The 17139-nt window shown below is 49.8% G+C and overlaps 3 non-coding genes and 5 pseudogenes across 3 annotated transcripts; all 8 read left to right on the top strand.

The window, feature by feature from the left end:
* The first annotated feature begins 1698 nt into the window (after nucleotides 1-1698).
* LOC142292562 (U2 spliceosomal RNA) lies at nucleotides 1699-1871 on the top strand (annotated as a pseudogene).
* A 1916-nt stretch (nucleotides 1872-3787) lies between these two features.
* On the top strand, nucleotides 3788-3980 carry LOC142293131 (U2 spliceosomal RNA). Its single transcript, XR_012751133.1, has one exon. It is a non-coding gene; the product is annotated as a U2 spliceosomal RNA (small nuclear RNA).
* Nucleotides 3981-5094: 1114 nt separating this feature from the next.
* Nucleotides 5095-5285, top strand: LOC142292457 (U2 spliceosomal RNA). Its single transcript, XR_012750619.1, has one exon. It is a non-coding gene; the product is annotated as a U2 spliceosomal RNA (small nuclear RNA).
* A 1319-nt stretch (nucleotides 5286-6604) lies between these two features.
* Nucleotides 6605-6789, top strand: LOC142293261 (U2 spliceosomal RNA). Its single transcript, XR_012751237.1, has one exon. It is a non-coding gene; the product is annotated as a U2 spliceosomal RNA (small nuclear RNA).
* A 1319-nt stretch (nucleotides 6790-8108) lies between these two features.
* Nucleotides 8109-8310, top strand: LOC142292654 (U2 spliceosomal RNA; annotated as a pseudogene).
* Nucleotides 8311-9629: 1319 nt separating this feature from the next.
* On the top strand, nucleotides 9630-9831 carry LOC142292652 (U2 spliceosomal RNA; annotated as a pseudogene).
* Nucleotides 9832-10945: 1114 nt separating this feature from the next.
* LOC142292699 (U2 spliceosomal RNA) lies at nucleotides 10946-11035 on the top strand (annotated as a pseudogene).
* Nucleotides 11036-16478: 5443 nt separating this feature from the next.
* Nucleotides 16479-16685, top strand: LOC142293148 (U2 spliceosomal RNA; annotated as a pseudogene).
* Nucleotides 16686-17139: the final 454 nt, after the last annotated feature.

The raw sequence follows: 17139 nt of genomic DNA, 5'->3' as shown, positions 1-17139 counted from the left end.
GGGGTAAAACAGGGTTGCCCCATGTCCCCCTTACTGTTTGTTTGTGCTATAGAACCACTCTTGTGCCGTTTACGTGAGGACAAGGTGGTTAGGGGGATCCCTGTTCCTGGAGGTGGGGGAGCCCAGGTAAAAGCGTTAGCATACATGGATGATGTGTCTATATATTGTACCAGCTCCGCTGCCATAAACAGAGCAGTGCTGGATACGGAGATTTTTAGTGCTGGATCCGGTTTTAAATTAAATAAAGAAAAATGTGATTGTTTTATTGTAGGTCAATGGGAGCCCGAGCCACCAAAGATACCGGTCCAAAATGATGGGATTAAAATTTTGGGGATCCACTTTGATGAGCAAAATGATGGGTGTAAGAACTGGGACCTGGTTCTCACAAGATTGAGTCAAAAAATATCATTATGGCAGCTAAGGAAACTTACTATGGAGGGGAAGATTCTAATCATAAAAATGATCCTGCTCCCCATCATTTTGTACGCAGCAATGGTGTTTCCTCCAAATTCCCTATACTTTAAAAGACTAATGAAACCCATCTTTTATTTTCTGTGGAACTCCAAAATGGAAAAATTAAAGAGAATAACTGTATGTAAGAGTAAAAGGAATGGTGGCAAGGGACTCCCTGACCTAAAGTTGTTTTTATTAATAAAGTTTTTTGTGTTTTGTTACAAAAGTTTGAATAATGCTGGGGCTTTTACTTGTTTTTTAAGGTACAGCACGGGGTATGTTTTTAAAAAACTGCATGTTGATATTTTACCTAATCGTCCTGTTCTTTTATCTCCTCCGAAACAATATAAGATTTTAGAGACTATTATATCTGAATATGATTTGATAAATGTGGACAAGGGAGTCTTGTCCAATCAGCGAAAGTTGACAGCCGCCTGTAAGGGTCATGAGATTATGGAGGATGTGGCTAATTTTTCCCCGTCTAGGTGCCGATTAATCTGGAACAACGTCTCATGCCCAGCTCTTAGTAATATGCAAAAGGATCTGGCCTGGCAAATAGTCCACCAATGTCTCCCCACCAGGGCCTTCCAACATCGTAGGGGACTTGTGGCCAGTGCCAGATGCCCAAGAGACAGGTGTGCCCAGGAGGAGACGGTGTTCCACCTGTTCTGGTATTGTGCTTACGCACAAGAGGTATGGCAGGCAGTGGGCACGCTCCTGAAATGGGTGTGTGGGTTGCACACCCTAAATTGTGATGTGGTGTTATACGGTATAATTGATTGTCCTACCATGTACCAGGCAAAAATCGCATGGCTCATAATTAACAGTTTTAAAGAGGCCCTATGGAAAACCAGAAATATTTTACTGTTCAAGCATGATTGCATCCCTGTGAAAGACTGTATAGGTCTTGCATTATGTACCATGTACACGTATTATTTGAGAGACTGCAAAAAACAGGGAACATTGGAAGCAAAAAAGGCATGGTGTCTCCAGATATGGAACACTTTTATGTATTTATAATCATATTTTATTTGTGATTCTATGTCTTTTACTGTATTGCTTTTAATGTATTTTATCTCATGTTTTAAGTAAAATGCTGGTTTTATGTATGTTTATGTGATTTTATGTGATATTTTACTGTTCCTGTAAATACCTGATTTGGGTTTTATGATGCGTTTCATGTGCTCAAGTAACTATGTTTTGTATCTAAAGTGTGACTTTTTGTTTGTAATGACTGAGTTTAATAAAGCTTGTTTGAAACGTGATCTGTTCTTATCAGTTTAATATCTGATACGTCCCCTATCTGGGGACCATATATTAAATGGATTTTTAGAACAGGGAGATGGAAAAAGAGCTTGCTCTGTCCACTCCACGCATTGACCTGGTATTGCAGTACCTCCAGGAACGGTGCACCCCTTCTTAACCCAGTTTCCAAAAGCAGAACTCAATTCACCTGATTCATATTAGCACGATTAACGAATTGAAAGAAAGCAAGCAACTTCATATGCACCTCAATTTGGCCCATTCACTTTTCACTTTTTACTTGCTTTATTCATCCAAATAGCAAACTCATCACCACTCAACTTCACCAACTCTGCTATGTCCCGTGCAGTATCTTGTTCTCAGTCTAATCTAGATCATGTGCAATTGAATGGAATAGATCCCTTTTGGACAAAGTGGAGTCAGCTGCTGCAGTGACCACAGGTGTGTTGCAACCTGCTGCATAGCCTGATACCGCAATATAAGGAACGTCAAATACTAAGAATGGGCGACCTATGAAAGAATTAGTACTTTCATTAAGTATACTAAACCGGCTAATTGGGAATAGACAAACTGTAAAAAGCCCTCTGAGAAAGCCCCCCCTCTAACCTTTGTTAGTACGCTTTTCTGTGGTCTGCCTGTTGATGTATTTTCCGTTTGAACAGTGCACAACATGAAGAGACGGAACACTGGCGGCTTGTCACAATGCCCCCCGATGACATCACAATAGCGCTGCTGCCTAGAAAGACAGCTGCACAGCAGAAATTGCTCTTTGGGTAGGAGGGTGGGCTAGTGGAAGGAGGGGTCAAGCCGTTTTTTTCCCGGGTGGTAGGGGGATCACAGGACAAGGGATGCGGGGGGTGAGAAGGGTTCAGAGGGCAGGGTTTGGGGGCTGGGAAGTGAAGGGAAAAGATTAGGGTTTGGGGATGATGAAAGGGCTTTCTACAGGTAAGGATGGCAAAGGGTGGCAGTGACGGAAAGTCAGGCGACCTGTCCTGTCCGTCTTTTTGTATCATGAATTGGAAAGACTGCAAGGGGCAGGGGAGGTGCTTGTGCCCAAAAGGAGGAGTTATTCAGATTCATTGCAGTGGGCGGCGGCTGCAAAGCGCACCATTCTTCGTGTTTTTGCTGTGCAAAGCAGCCTTTTCAAGGGTTGGCTTGGGTGACAAAATGTCTTCTGTAGGCGTGGGTTTGTCTCCCTCTCACTCTCTCTCCCTAAGATGTGTCCGGCTGAGGCCAGGGTGCCACTCGAGGCCCAAACCAATTCTGGTTATCGCTTCTCGGCCTTTTGGCTAAGATCAAGTGTAGTGTTGTTCGAAGAGATGGTTTAAGCTCCAGGCCACCTTAGTACAATGATACAATGCACACTGGAAGGTTGCGCTTGCTAGTACTCTGGGTGGATAGTATATTCATCTAGAGGAAAACATGGCCCTACCAGGATCGAGGCTATTAGACTGAGTAAGGGTGGGGGGCTATGGTACAACGTGCCCCAGGACTGACGACCCTGGAGTGAGTCTGAGCTTGCTGGCTTGGGACCCCGGCAAGCCTTGGGCTCTGTAGCACACCGTACCTTGCCTTTTCATACTTTTTGAGCATATTACCCTATCCCGGCCTTCTGGCTAAGAAGGGAAATTTTTATAATCCCGGTCGGAGGTCTGGTCAGCTTTGGGCTGAGAAACTAACACCCGGTTGGAGGTCTGGGTCAGCTTCGGCTGAGAAACCAACACCCGGTTGGAGGTCTGGGTCAGCTTCGGCTGAGAAACCAACACCCGGTTGGAGGTCCGGTTAGCCTTGGGCTGAGAAACCAACACCGGTTGACGGTCCGGGCAGTTTCGGCTGCCAAACCAACAACTAGTAGCTCTCTACTCCACTTGGGTAAGATGCCTGGGTGGACGCTGGGAGCAACGACAAGGCTCAACCAGGCTTCGGCTTGGGGGAGCACCGAAGATCCCTGACCCTTGCTGTGGCCTTCTGGCTCGGAGGGACGGGGTTGATTTTTGGGGACCCTCTCCTCACGGTGGGGTCCACACGAATCCTAGCCTTTGCACTGTTTTTGGTGTGACTTCGGTCATGCATTTTTTGTGGTGCTTTGGAAAGCTTCATTAAATCAAAAATCTGTTCTTATCAGTTTAATATCTGATACGTCCCCTATCTGGGGACCATATATTAAATGGATTTTTAGAACAGGGAGATGGAAAAAGAGCTTGCTCTGTCCACTCCACGCATTGACCTGGTATTGCAGTACCTCCAGGAACGGTGCACCCCTTCTTAACCCAGTTTCCAAAAGCAGAACTCAATTCACCTGATTCATATTAGCACGATTAACGAATTGAAAGAAAGCAAGCAACTTCATATGCACCTCAATTTGGCCCATTCACTTTTCACTTTTTACTTGCTTTATTCATCCAAATAGCAAACTCATCACCACTCAACTTCACCAACTCTGCTATGTCCCGTGCAGTATCTTGTTCTCAGTCTAATCTAGATCATGTGCAATTGAATGGAATAGATCCCTTTTGGACAAAGTGGAGTCAGCTGCTGCAGTGACCACAGGTGTGTTGCAACCTGCTGCATAGCCTGATACCGCAATATAAGGAACGTCAAATACTAAGAATGGGCGACCTATGAAAGAATTAGTACTTTCATTAAGTATACTAAACCGGCTAATTGGGAATAGACAAACTGTAAAAAGCCCTCTGAGAAAGCCCCCCCTCTAACCTTTGTTAGTACGCTTTTCTGTGGTCTGCCTGTTGATGTATTTTCCGTTTGAACAGTGCACAACATGAAGAGACGGAACACTGGCGGCTTGTCACAATGCCCCCCGATGACATCACAATAGCGCTGCTGCCTAGAAAGACAGCTGCACAGCAGAAATTGCTCTTTGGGTAGGAGGGTGGGCTAGTGGAAGGAGGGGTCAAGCCGTTTTTTTCCCGGGTGGTAGGGGGATCACAGGACAAGGGATGCGGGGGGTGAGAAGGGTTCAGAGGGCAGGGTTTGGGGGCTGGGAAGTGAAGGGAAAAGATTAGGGTTTGGGGATGATGAAAGGGCTTTCTACAGGTAAGGATGGCAAAGGGTGGCAGTGACGGAAAGTCAGGCGACCTGTCCTGTCCGTCTTTTTGTATCATGAATTGGAAAGACTGCAAGGGGCAGGGGAGGTGCTTGTGCCCAAAAGGAGGAGTTATTCAGATTCATTGCAGTGGGCGGCGGCTGCAAAGCGCACCATTCTTCGTGTTTTTGCTGTGCAAAGCAGCCTTTTCAAGGGTTGGCTTGGGTGACAAAATGTCTTCTGTAGGCGTGGGTTTGTCTCCCTCTCACTCTCTCTCCCTAAGATGTGTCCGGCTGAGGCCAGGGTGCCACTCGAGGCCCAAACCAATTCTGGTTATCGCTTCTCGGCCTTTTGGCTAAGATCAAGTGTAGTATCTGTTCTTATCAGTTTAATATCTGATACGTCCCCTATCTGGGGACCATATATTAAATGGATTTTTAGAACAGGGAGATGGAAAAAGAGCTTGCTCTGTCCACTCCACGCATTGACCTGGTATTGCAGTACCTCCAGGAACGGTGCACCCCTTCTTAACCCAGTTTCCAAAAGCAGAACTCAATTCACCTGATTCATATTAGCACGATTAATGAATTGAAAGAAAGCAAGCAACTTCATATGCACCTCAATTTGGCCCATTCACTTTTCACTTTTTACTTGCTTTATTCATCCAAATAGCAAACTCATCACCACTCAACTTCACCAACTCTGCTATGTCCCGTGCAGTATCTTTTTCTCAGTCTAATCTAGATCATGTGCAATTGAATGGAATAGATCCCTTTTGGACAAAGTGGAGTCAGCTGCTGCAGTGACCACAGGTGTGTTGCAACCTGCTGCATAGCCTGATACCGCAATATAAGGAACGTCAAATACTAAGAATGGGCGACCTATGAAAGAATTAGTACTTTCATTAAGTATACTAAACCGGCTAATTGGGAATAGACAAACTGTAAAAAGCCCTCTGAGAAAGCCCCCCCTCTAACCTTTGTTAGTACGCTTTTCTGTGGTCTGCCTGTTGATGTATTTTCCGTTTGAACAGTGCACAACATGAAGAGACGGAACACTGGCGGCTTGTCACAATGCCCCCCGATGACATCACAATAGCGCTGCTGCCTAGAAAGACAGCTGCACAGCAGAAATTGCTCTTTGGGTAGGAGGGTGGGCTAGTGGAAGGAGGGGTCAAGCCGTTTTTTTCCCGGGTGGTAGGGGGATCACAGGACAAGGGATGCGGGGGGTGAGAAGGGTTCAGAGGGCAGGGTTTGGGGGCTGGGAAGTGAAGGGAAAAGATTAGGGTTTGGGGATGATGAAAGGGCTTTCTACAGGTAAGGATGGCAAAGGGTGGCAGTGACGGAAAGTCAGGCGACCTGTCCTGTCCGTCTTTTTGTATCATGAATTGGAAAGACTGCAAGGGGCAGGGGAGGTGCTTGTGCCCAAAAGGAGGAGTTATTCAGATTCATTGCAGTGGGCGGCGGCTGCAAAGCGCACCATTCTTCGTGTTTTTGCTGTGCAAAGCAGCCTTTTCAAGGGTTGGCTTGGGTGACAAAATGTCTTCTGTAGGCGTGGGTTTGTCTCCCTCTCACTCTCTCTCCCTAAGATGTGTCCGGCTGAGGCCAGGGTGCCACTCGAGGCCCAAACCAATTCTGGTTATCGCTTCTCGGCCTTTTGGCTAAGATCAAGTGTAGTCCCTTCATTGGGTTTGCCTTGGTCTTGGCTGGGAGGGGCCCGGGCTTGCACAACCGCCGGCCTTGGGGATTGTTGCGCCTTTTGGTGCTTACGTCCCCTTCTGGCTGGTGGTTCCTGGGCTCGGGAGGCGATCACCTGCGGCACTGCGCTATTGTGTGGTGGCCGATGACCGTTTTCTGAAATTTGCGGATGAAATCTCATCTGTTCTTATCAGTTTAATATCTGATACGTCCCCTATCTGGGGACCATATATTAAATGGATTTTTAGAACAGGGAGATGGAAAAAGAGCTTGCTCTGTCCACTCCACGCATTGACCTGGTATTGCAGTACCTCCAGGAACGGTGCACCCCTTCTTAACCCAGTTTCCAAAAGCAGAACTCAATTCACCTGATTCATATTAGCACGATTAACGAATTGAAAGAAAGCAAGCAACTTCATATGCACCTCAATTTGGCCCATTCACTTTTCACTTTTTACTTGCTTTATTCATCCAAATAGCAAACTCATCACCACTCAACTTCACCAACTCTGCTATGTCCCGTGCAGTATCTTGTTCTCAGTCTAATCTAGATCATGTGCAATTGAATGGAATAGATCCCTTTTGGACAAAGTGGAGTCAGCTGCTGCAGTGACCACAGGTGTGTTGCAACCTGCTGCATAGCCTGATACCGCAATATAAGGAACGTCAAATACTAAGAATGGGCGACCTATGAAAGAATTAGTACTTTCATTAAGTATACTAAACCGGCTAATTGGGAATAGACAAACTGTAAAAAGCCCTCTGAGAAAGCCCCCCCTCTAACCTTTGTTAGTACGCTTTTCTGTGGTCTGCCTGTTGATGTATTTTCCGTTTGAACAGTGCACAACATGAAGAGACGGAACACTGGCGGCTTGTCACAATGCCCCCCGATGACATCACAATAGCGCTGCTGCCTAGAAAGACAGCTGCACAGCAGAAATTGCTCTTTGGGTAGGAGGGTGGGCTAGTGGAAGGAGGGGTCAAGCCGTTTTTTTCCCGGGTGGTAGGGGGATCACAGGACAAGGGATGCGGGGGGTGAGAAGGGTTCAGAGGGCAGGGTTTGGGGGCTGGGAAGTGAAGGGAAAAGATTAGGGTTTGGGGATGATGAAAGGGCTTTCTACAGGTAAGGATGGCAAAGGGTGGCAGTGACGGAAAGTCAGGCGACCTGTCCTGTCCGTCTTTTTGTATCATGAATTGGAAAGACTGCAAGGGGCAGGGGAGGTGCTTGTGCCCAAAAGGAGGAGTTATTCAGATTCATTGCAGTGGGCGGCGGCTGCAAAGCGCACCATTCTTCGTGTTTTTGCTGTGCAAAGCAGCCTTTTCAAGGGTTGGCTTGGGTGACAAAATGTCTTCTGTAGGCGTGGGTTTGTCTCCCTCTCACTCTCTCTCCCTAAGATGTGTCCGGCTGAGGCCAGGGTGCCACTCGAGGCCCAAACCAATTCTGGTTATCGCTTCTCGGCCTTTTGGCTAAGATCAAGTGTAGTCCCTTCATTGGGTTTTCCTTGGTCTTGGCTGGGAGGGGCCCGGGCTTGCACAACCGCCGGCCTCGGGGATTGTTGCGCCTTTTGGTGCTTACGTCCCCTTATGGCTGGTGGTTCCTGGGCTCGGGAGGCGATCACCTGCGGCACTGCGCTTTTGTGTGGTGGCCGATGACCGTTTTCTGAAATTTGCGGATGAAATAAAAAAAAAAAAAAAAAAAAATCTGTTCTTATCAGTTTAATATCTGATACGTCCCCTATCTGTGGACCATATATTAAATGGATTTTTAGAACAGGGAGATGGAAAAAGAGCTTGCTCTGTCCACTCCACGCATTGACCTGGTATTGCAGTACCTCCAGGAACGGTGCACCCCTTCTTAACCCAGTTTCCAAAAGCAGAACTCAATTCACCTGATTCATATTAGCACGATTAACGAATTGAAAGAAAGCAAGCAACTTCATATGCACCTCAATTTGGCCCATTCACTTTTCACTTTTTACTTGCTTTATTCATCCAAATAGCAAACTCATCACCACTCAACTTCACCAACTCTGCTATGTCCCGTGCAGTATCTTGTTCTCAGTCTAATCTAGATCATGTGCAATTGAATGGAATAGATCCCTTTTGGACAAAGTGGAGTCAGCTGCTGCAGTGACCACAGGTGTGTTGCAACCTGCTGCATAGCCTGATACCGCAATATAAGGAACGTCAAATACTAAGAATGGGCGACCTATGAAAGAATTAGTACTTTCATTAAGTATACTAAACCGGCTAATTGGGAATAGACAAACTGTAAAAAGCCCTCTGAGAAAGCCCCCCCTCTAACCTTTGTTAGTACGCTTTTCTGTGGTCTGCCTGTTGATGTATTTTCCGTTTGAACAGTGCACAACATGAAGAGACGGAACACTGGCGGCTTGTCACAATGCCCCCCGATGACATCACAATAGCGCTGCTGCCTAGAAAGACAGCTGCACAGCAGAAATTGCTCTTTGGGTAGGAGGGTGGGCTAGTGGAAGGAGGGGTCAAGCCGTTTTTTTCCCGGGTGGTAGGGGGATCACAGGACAAGGGATGCGGGGGGTGAGAAGGGTTCAGAGGGCAGGGTTTGGGGGCTGGGAAGTGAAGGGAAAAGATTAGGGTTTGGGGATGATGAAAGGGCTTTCTACAGGTAAGGATGGCAAAGGGTGGCAGTGACGGAAAGTCAGGCGACCTGTCCTGTCCGTCTTTTTGTATCATGAATTGGAAAGACTGCAAGGGGCAGGGGAGGTGCTTGTGCCCAAAAGGAGGAGTTATTCAGATTCATTGCAGTGGGCGGCGGCTGCAAAGCGCACCATTCTTCGTGTTTTTGCTGTGCAAAGCAGCCTTTTCAAGGGTTGGCTTGGGTGACAAAATGTCTTCTGTAGGCGTGGGTTTGTCTCCCTCTCACTCTCTCTCCCTAAGATGTGTCCGGCTGAGGCCAGGGTGCCACTCGAGGCCCAAACCAATTCTGGTTATCGCTTCTCGGCCTTTTGGCTAAGATCAAGTGTAGTCCCTTCATTGGGTTTTCCTTGGTCTTGGCTGGGAGGGGCCCGGGCTTGCACAACCGCCGGCCTCGGGGATTGTTGCGCCTTTTGGTGCTTACGTCCCCTTATGGCTGGTGGTTCCTGGGCTCGGGAGGCGATCACCTGCGGCACTGCGCTTTTGTGTGGTGGCCGATGACCGTTTTCTGAAATTTGCGGATGAAATAAAAAAAAAAAAAAAAAAAAATCTGTTCTTATCAGTTTAATATCTGATACGTCCCCTATCTGTGGACCATATATTAAATGGATTTTTAGAACAGGGAGATGGAAAAAGAGCTTGCTCTGTCCACTCCACGCATTGACCTGGTATTGCAGTACCTCCAGGAACGGTGCACCCCTTCTTAACCCAGTTTCCAAAAGCAGAACTCAATTCACCTGATTCATATTAGCACGATTAACGAATTGAAAGAAAGCAAGCAACTTCATATGCACCTCAATTTGGCCCATTCACTTTTCACTTTTTACTTGCTTTATTCATCCAAATAGCAAACTCATCACCACTCAACTTCACCAACTCTGCTATGTCCCGTGCAGTATCTTGTTCTCAGTCTAATCTAGATCATGTGCAATTGAATGGAATAGATCCCTTTTGGACAAAGTGGAGTCAGCTGCTGCAGTGACCACAGGTGTGTTGCAACCTGCTGCATAGCCTGATACCGCAATATAAGGAACGTCAAATACTAAGAATGGGCAACCTATGAAAGAATTAGTACTTTCATTAAGTATACTAAACCGGCTAATTGGGAATAGACAAACTGTAAAAAGCCCTCTGAGAAAGCCCCCCCTCTAACCTTTGTTAGTACGCTTTTCTGTGGTCTGCCTGTTGATGTATTTTCCGTTTGAACAGTGCACAACATGAAGAGACGGAACACTGGCGGCTTGTCACAATGCCCCCCGATGACATCACAATAGCGCTGCTGCCTAGAAAGACAGCTGCACAGCAGAAATTGCTCTTTGGGTAGGAGGGTGGGCTAGTGGAAGGAGGGGTCAAGCCGTTTTTTTCCCGGGTGGTAGGGGGATCACAGGACAAGGGATGCGGGGGGTGAGAAGGGTTCAGAGGGCAGGGTTTGGGGGCTGGGAAGTGAAGGGAAAAGATTAGGGTTTGGGGATGATGAAAGGGCTTTCTACAGGTAAGGATGGCAAAGGGTGGCAGTGACGGAAAGTCAGGCGACCTGTCCTGTCCGTCTTTTTGTATCATGAATTGGAAAGACTGCAAGGGGCAGGGGAGGTGCTTGTGCCCAAAAGGAGGAGTTATTCAGATTCATTGCAGTGGGCGGCGGCTGCAAAGCGCACCATTCTTCGTGTTTTTGCTGTGCAAAGCAGCCTTTTCAAGGGTTGGCTTGGGTGACAAAATGTCTTCTGTAGGCGTGGGTTTGTCTCCCTCTCACTCTCTCTCCCTAAGATGTGTCCGGCTGAGGCCAGGGTGCCACTCGAGGCCCAAACCAATTCTGGTTATCGCTTCTCGGCCTTTTGGCTAAGATCAAGTGTAGTATCTGTTCTTATCAGAACAAACTGAGCTAGCTACACTTGACGAGATACGATCAGGGAGACGAGCTCCGAAGCCCAGCCGAGACCGGAAGAGGGAGATCGGACGGAAGAAGAGCTTGGCAGAAAGAAGCAAGAAGACGAAGGCTCGGAGAAGACTTGGGGAGACCAGAGGAACTTCGAGGAGGAACACAGCGGGAGAAGACACCCGGAGAAGAATCCAAGATCCAGCTCCGGGAACTCAAGCAGGAACCAGTAATGGCAAGCAAGCCAGAGAAGGCAGCCAAGAAGGCTCAGGACCCAGGGACCTCCAGGAAGGCTCATCCAGAGGCTTCTTCGGCCCAAGAGGCCCCTACCTCCGACGCCAGCCAGCCGGAGGGAGCCCGGACGCCGCCTGAAAAGGCTCCAACCCTGGAGCCTTGGATGCGGCAGACGGTCGCCCTGAAGCTAAAGGCGGTGGATGGTAGGTTGCCGGACATGTCCAGCGACGTGTTCTGCAAGAAGATGATTCTGGATCAGGGCTTCTCCAGGGCGGAAACCCTGAGTGTCCAGACCTTCATGACTGGTATTTTTCTGGTAACCTTTGCCACGGTGAATGCCTGCAGGAGATACTGGGAGGCGATGAACGCAGCGATGCCGGACTCCCCTTTTCATTCTTTTTTAGGATCCTGTCCTATACAGAGGGATGAGAAGAGGATCACGGTCTCCATGCGGAACCCGCACACCCCAGGAAGAGACATCTCCACGTTCCTGGGACGTCTCTGCACAGTGGTGAGGGAGCCATCCCACATCCTTAACGGCAACGGATTCTGGACGGGTAAGTGGTCAGTAACCGTTCGACTCCACAGGGAACCAGCATCCGAGGATGGTCTCCAGCACCTGCCCCCGACATTCTCTCTGGGAAACTCCTTTGGTCTCATCTACTACCCGGACATGCCACACAACTGCAGGAAATGTGGCGGGAAAGGGCATTCGATGAAGACCTGCAAGGAGGACGCCTGCAGGGTTTGCCGGGTGACAGGACACAGCTCCAAGGACTGCCCAAAGAAGAAGACTTGCAACCTATGTGGACAGGCGGACCACCTTTACAAGGACTGCCCACAGCGGGAGAAATCCTGGGCAAGGGTTGCCGCGGCGACCCAGTATCGGGTAGTCACAGCTTCGTCGACCAAGGCAGCTACGACCAAGGCCACAGAGGCCAAGGACAAGGCGGCCAAGAACCCAGCGACCGTGGCTCCAGCCGATGCCCCAGCAGCCACGGAGTCCAGGGAAAAGAAGGGTAAGAAAACTGTTGCCCCCTCCCTGGCCCCCCCCCCTGTCACCCCTGTCCAAACCCCCCCCCCCCCGGCCAACCCTACTGAGGATTCCACTACCTCCACCTCATTTCCCTACTCCTCAGTTGGTCTCCTCACCCCACCCCCAAAGCCCACTCTCCCTCCCCAGACCATGAGAGCAGAGGGCCTCAGCACTCTTGCACTTTTCACCGAGGAGGATTTTCCAGCTCTTGTCTCCTCAGGTACAGGCCAAAGGAAAAGGAAGGTGGAAGATAGTCCTGTCGCAGAACCTTCCAAGCTGTTCATTGTGGACCCCAATCCACCCCAGGAAGAGGAGGATGGCCTCCTCCCAGAACCGGACGTGTTGGAGCAGATGGTGGAGTCCCTTGTGGCCGAAGAAGAAATGGAGGAGTCGGAAGCCACTGAGGCACCATCCCTGCTCGATCAGCTAGAAGAAGAGGGTCTGCTGGAGATACCCTTACCAGCAGGTGCCAAAGAGGAAGAACCGCCCGACCGGAGTGGTAACTAAGGCACACCGCCTGCTCTAACTTTCTCTTTCCTCCAATGACTGCTAACATTAACATCTTTTCCATTAATGTTAGGAGCATCAGAGACAAGTTCCGACGTCAGACAATTTTTGCGTTCCTTAACACTCAGTCTAGTGATGTATTTTTCCTGCAGGAATGCTCCCTTCCCTCCTCTAGGTCCTTCAACCATCTGGCCAGGGAGTGGACCCATGGCCCATCCTACTGGTCTGGCGGGGGCGACTGTAGGTCCGCGGGGGTCGCCGTGCTGATCAGGGGAAGCGCCTTCACATTGGACTCTGTTCAGGAAATCGTCTGCGGCAGGTTACTGCTCGTGGATGGCACCTGGGCGGGAGAACCTGTCAGGTTCATCAATGTGTATGCTTCTCCTGTGAAGAGCGATCGACTGGAGCTCCTCCAAGCCCTGCGCCCTCAGCTCGCTACCGCCAGGACGGTAGTGATGGCCGGGGATTTCAACTGCCCGATTGAGGAGGATGGACGCAGTTCTGGAACGGCTGCCAAGTTGGACGTCACATCCAAACTGCTCATTGAGATGGTGACCGAAGCCTCTCTTGTGGACGTTGTTGGCTCCATCGGACACGGATCCGTGAACTATTCATGGTGCCGATCCGATGGCTCGCTGCGTTCCAGGATTGACTTTGTGTTTACCTCTCGGGCGGTTAGGCGGAGTGGGCACTCGATGGTCCCCTGCTTCTTCTCTGACCACAGAGCCATTCACTTTCAAGGTGTGCTGGGCCATGGCTTCCCCATTGGCCCGGGCTCCTGGAAGCTGAACTGCTCTCTGCTGGAAAAGGGTGAGATTCTGGAGGAGCTTAGAGCTGCCTACTCCACGTGGCGGGCCTACAAGGCGGGCTTCCAGTCTGTTTCTGACTGGTGGGAATACGTTAAACTCGAGTTCCGTTTCTTCTTTCAGGCAAAGAGTCAACAACAGGCGTGTCTGAAGAGGAGGGACTTCAGGAGACTCCAGCGTGAGCTGCGTTCCCTGCAGGACCTTCTTCGATGCGGCTGGGACGTGAGAGAGGAGCTGGAGGAGACTAAGAGGAGCCTGAAAAGGCACTTCGAGGAGGAGTCCGAGCGAATTGTCTTCCGTTCCAAAGTGGAGAACCTGGAGAAGGGTGAGAAATGTAACTCGTTCTTTTTCAGGAAACTCCACGCCGGTCACACGCCCATGAATGAACTACGAGACGAGAGTGGAAGCATACGACGCGGGAAAGAGAATGTGATGAAGGTCGTCAGCGACTTCTACAGCGAACTCTACGCCCGCAAGACTACTGACCCCGAGGCCGCCGATAAGTTCCTGTCAGGTATCACTAACCATCTTGACCCTGCAGACGCGGCGGCCATGGACGTTCCTCTGACGGTGGACGAGCTGCTCTCGGCCGCCAAATCCTTTAGTTCTGGCAGGACACCGGGCAGTGACGGCCTCCCAGCAGAGCTCTATGTAGCGCTGGGAGACCTAATCTGTCCGGACCTGTTAGGGCTGTATGAGGAGATGGTGGTGGAGGGCAGAATGCCTCCATCTCTGAGGGAAGGAATGGTCACGATCCTGTACAAGCGTAAAGGAGAGAGGTGCGACCTGAAGAATTGGCGTCCCATCACCCTTCTGAATGTCGACTACAAGATCCTGGCCAAGACGATGGCAACGAGACTGAAGACGGTTATCGGACGGATCATCCACCCGGATCAGACCTGCGGCATCCCCGGACGTCGCATCGCAGACAGCCTGGCTCTCATGCGGGACACGGTCGAGTACATCAAAGCCCGCCGGGTGCACGCAGCCCTGATCTCGTTGGATCAGGAAAAGGCCTTCGACCGTGTTTCCCATGAGTTCCTGGGCAAAGCTCTGCACAGGTTAGGTTTGGGTAACATGTTTTGTTTGTATGTCCAACTAATGTATTTTGATATTCACAGCTCGGTGTTGGTAAACGGCTGGAAGACTGACCCCTTCCCGGTCCTCTCAGGGGTCAGACAAGGCTGTCCTCTGTCACCTCTTCTTTTTGTTTGTGTTATAGAACTCTTTGCAGAGGCTATCCGGCGGAATGGAGAGATCAGAGGGATCACCGCACCAGGACCAGAACGCTTCGAGGTCAAGTGCTCGCTCTACATGGACGACGTGACCGTCTTCTGCGCGGACCGGCGCTCAGTCGACACCCTCGTCCAGACCTGTGAGACCTTCGGACGGGCTTCGGGAGCCAAAGTCAACTGCGGGAAGTCGGAAGCCATGCTCTTCGGGGACTGGCAGCCGGCCTCTTCCGCCCCCTTCCCTTTCAGCATCCAGCCGGATTTCATCAAGGTTCTTGGAGTCTGGTTCGGGAAGGAAGGAGCAGCCCTCAAGTCCTGGGAGGAACGCTTGACCAAGATCACCCAACGGATCGGTCTGTGGAGCCTCAGACGCCTCACCTGTGAGGGCAAAGCACTGGTCCTGCGTAACGAGGTACTGCCCGTGCTGCAGTACACGGCCCAGGCCTGGCCCCCCCTTGCCACCGTGTGCAGGGCCATTACCAGGACGGTGTTTCGTTTTGTCTGGGGATCCAAGATGGACAGAGTAAAGCGGAGCATCATGTACAAGGATCCTCGCAAGGGTGGGAAGGGCGTACCCGATATCCCCACCCTCCTGCGATCCTCCTTCGTATGTGACTGCGTTCGCCGAACTCTGCGAGTCAAGAGAGGTTCCGCGGGTGGGTCCATGTCTCGCTTCTTCCTGCTCCCCCTTTGGAGACGGTTAGGCTGGGACAAGTGGGACAGCTCCTTCCCCTACAACTGGACGGCGCCATGGTTCTACGGAGACGTGGTTCGGTTTGTGAGGGAACACCAACTGGAGGGACTCAAGCCTGATTTGTGGAAGCCAAAGACTATCCACAAACTCATCAGAGCCAAGGACGAAATGGAGAACATTCCAGGACTTCATCACGACACACTGGAGACTGTTTGGACAAACGTGTCATCGGCTGGATTGACCAACGGGCACAAGGACTTGTCATGGATGGCGATACAGGGCGGACTGCCCGTCCGGTCATTCATGCACGCCCGGAACCTGTGCAAAACCCGGTACTGCCCAAGGTGCCCCTTCGTGGAGGAAACATCGCTGCACGCCTTTTGGGACTGCCGTTTCGCACAGCGCCTGTTGGTTGCCCTGGAGGATGACCTGAGGAACTCCGTCCCCAGAGGGAGCCTATCGTACCATTCCGTACTTTATGGACTCTTCCCTGGGACTCACACCGTTGGAGCCATCCAGGAGGCTTGGCGCCTTATGAACTGCTTTAAGGACGCTATTTGGGTCGCCAGGAACCGGCTCATCTTGAAGAGGGAGAGGATGTCTATCCAGGATTGCCGCAGGCTGATCCACAGCCTGCTCAGAGACTATTCCATCATGGACAGTCCGGACGACAGCGCCGAGGAGGAGGTTTAGACCTCTTCCATGCCCCCTCCCTCCTTTTCCCGTTATGTGCGTCTTTCAATAAAGCTTCGGGCCTGTGATTTCCCCACCCTATCCCCCTTTTCGCCTACCCCCATCCCCCAATCGCCGGTTCGTCGTTATTTATTGTCTAACTTTTTCTTTCAGCTTGAGTGTTATGGATAAGCATAGGAGCGTGATGTATAGTTTAGTGCGTCGTACTCTATGGCTATGTAAGAAGGATTGTATATTTCTGTGTGTACGGGGCTGCGGCACTGTACACGGTTTGTTACCTTTTTGTGAGTAGTGCATGATAATAAAGATGCTGTTAAATCAAAAAAAATCTGTTCTTATCAGTTTAATATCTGATACGTCCCCTATCTGGGGACCATATATTAAATGGATTTTTAGAACAGGGAGATGGAAAAAGAGCTTGCTCTGTCCACTCCACGCATTGACCTGGTATTGCAGTACCTCCAGGAACGGTGCACCCCTTCTTAACCCAGTTTCCAAAAGCAGAACTCAATTCACCTGATTCATATTAGCACGATTAACGAATTGAAAGAAAGCAAGCAACTTCATATGCACCTCAATTTGGCCCATTCACTTTTCACTTTTTACTTGCTTTATTCATCCAAATAGCAAACTCATCACCACTCAACTTCACCAACTCTGCTATGTCCCGTGCAGTATCTTGTTCTCAGTCTAATCTAGATCATGTGCAATTGAATGGAATAGATCCCTTTTGGACAAAGTGGAGTCAGCTGCTGCAGTGACCACAGGTGTGTTGCAACCTGCTGCATAGCCTGATACCGCAATATAAGGAACGTCAAATACTAAGAATGGGCGACCTATGAAAGAATTAGTACTTTCATTAAGTATACTAAACCGGCTAATTGGGAATAGACAAACTGTAAAAAGCCCTCTGAGAAAGCCCCCCCTCTAACCTT

Source organism: Anomaloglossus baeobatrachus, chromosome 2, assembly GCF_048569485.1.
Source record: "Anomaloglossus baeobatrachus isolate aAnoBae1 chromosome 2, aAnoBae1.hap1, whole genome shotgun sequence".
In the NCBI taxonomy this organism is placed as follows: Eukaryota; Metazoa; Chordata; class Amphibia; order Anura; family Aromobatidae; genus Anomaloglossus; species Anomaloglossus baeobatrachus.
This window is presented reverse-complemented; position numbering and strand designations above follow the sequence as displayed.